Below are 2,207 nucleotides of genomic sequence, written 5' to 3'. Positions count from 1 at the left end.
CAGAGCATTCCGCACATAAGAACACACATATACAATTTGCTGATATGGAGACTTCTTCTCACTTATCTCCACACTCCTCCTCAAGGCTTGCACTGTCAGTCAAATGGAGAGATTTGAGGAAGACTTCATGTTTCACTTGGGGTAGGGACTTTGTCAGGATATCAGCAACCATTGAGGTGGTTGAAGCAAAATTCCAAGTTGATGGTTCCATTGTGTTTGGTGCATGAGTGAATGCTATTGCCAACATAACTATTGAAATTTGTATCCCTAGGCTCTACAGTAACATCTTAAGCCAGATGGCTTCTTTTGTTGCAGATGTGATGTACTTAGACTTGCGTAATTGAGGTGGATCCAAAGAACATGGAAGTGGTGAAGTCTTGGGAAGTTCCGACCATTGTATCAGATATTCGTTCTTTTCTCAGTTTGGTGGGATATTATTGCAAGTTTGTCTGCAATTTTGCAAAAATTGCTCTTCCATTGACTGAGTTAATGAAGAGTAGTATACTGTTTCATTAGACACCAGCTTGCCAGCGTGCTTTTGTATGGTTGAAGGAGATTTTGACTATGGTTCTTGTTCTTAGGATTTTGGATTTTGATAAACCCTTGTGAAGTGCATTGTGATGCATCTGACTATGTTATTGGTGCCGTGTTGCAGCAAGATTGTGACAAAGTGGTTAGTGTTATGTTAGGGCAATATGGTTGTCTTATTGCATTCTATTCCAAGAAATTGGATGAAACCCAACGAAGATGGCTAACGCATGAGAAAGAAATGTTTGCTATAGTGTCGGCACTAGAACATTGGAGACACTACTTGGGTGGACACACCAAGGTTTATATAGATAGTAATACACTGAGCTACTTTGCTACGTAGGCTAAGCTTATGCCGAAGCAAGCCTGTTGGCAAGAGAAGCTTGCTAGATATGATATTGAAATCATATATAAACCTGGTAAAGACAATATTGTTCCGGATGCATTGAGTCATCAGGCTCAGTTCTGGGCAATATCGGCAATCAGTTCGGACTGGTTGGAGGATGTTTAGGCTTCATATGGAAGTGATCCATTGGCAAAGGCAATCTTGCACTGTGCGGAGTTGTCAAGGTAGAACTCTGGTAGCGAAGCGGCAAAAGTTACTAGTCAAACCAATGCAAAGCTTCACTTCTCAGTTCGGGATGGGCTTATATTCTATAAGCAGGAAAGATTGTATCTTCCCTCTAAGGATTTGCAACAGTTGTTTTTGAGGGAACATCATGATGTTTCGGTAGTAGGATATGGTGGAAAGCAAAAGACTCTGGCTTCATTGAAAAAGGGATTTTTCTGGTTTGGTATGGAAGGTGATGCAACGAACTATGTCCATTCCTGCCCTATATGCCAGTAATGTAAGCGCAGAACTGAGAAACAAACTGGAAAGTTGCAGTGCATTCTAGCACCAGCATGGCCATTTTAGAGTATGACACTTGATTTTGTCACTTGTTTGCCGAAATCTAAAGGTTATGATACTTTGATGGTGGTTGATGATTAGTTGTTGAAGATTGCACACTTCATTCCAACTATGGGAACAATGAATGCGAAACAAGCAGCAAAGCTCCTTTTCCATGAAGTAGTGTGGGTTTATGGTCTTCCGAAAGAGATGATCTCGGATAGAGATTCGAGATTTACGGGGAAGTTTTGGGGCACACTATTCCAGTTATTTAGTACCAAGTTAAAGTTTAGTATGGCTTATCATCCTCAAACTAATGGGTAGACCAAACGTGTGAATGCTCAAGTTGAAGATTATCTGTGGTACTATATTGCGGCAAACCAACGCGACTAAGTTGAGCATTTAGACACAGTAGAAATTTGATATAACAACACATTTCACAGCGCTATTGGCTGTTCTTCATGGGAGATGCTACAAGGGAATGCTCATGGGGTTCCTCAATAGATTGTTGTACCGAAACTAATGTCCAAAGTGTTAGTCCCGGCCATTGAGACTTATGCAGAGTAGCTACGCCAAGGTTGGTGTAGAGCTACTGAGGTGATGGGTAAAGCTCAAGATAGGTATCAACGTGATAAAGATCAGTATCGTCGGAATGTATCCTATCAAGTGGGAGATCAAGTGTGGCTATCGTCCTAGAACTTGAACATTAAGGTTCTTTCTCTCGGAAGCTCTTGCCGAGATATGTTGGACCCTATCGAGTGTTGGAATGAATTGGTGATGTATTTTATCA

This window comes from Selaginella moellendorffii, unplaced genomic scaffold (genome assembly GCF_000143415.4).
Source record: "Selaginella moellendorffii unplaced genomic scaffold, v1.0 SELMOscaffold_19, whole genome shotgun sequence".
NCBI lineage: Eukaryota > Viridiplantae > Streptophyta > Lycopodiopsida > Selaginellales > Selaginellaceae > Selaginella > Selaginella moellendorffii.
The sequence above is the reverse complement of the archived record's forward strand: the minus strand, read 5'-3'. Positions refer to the sequence as shown.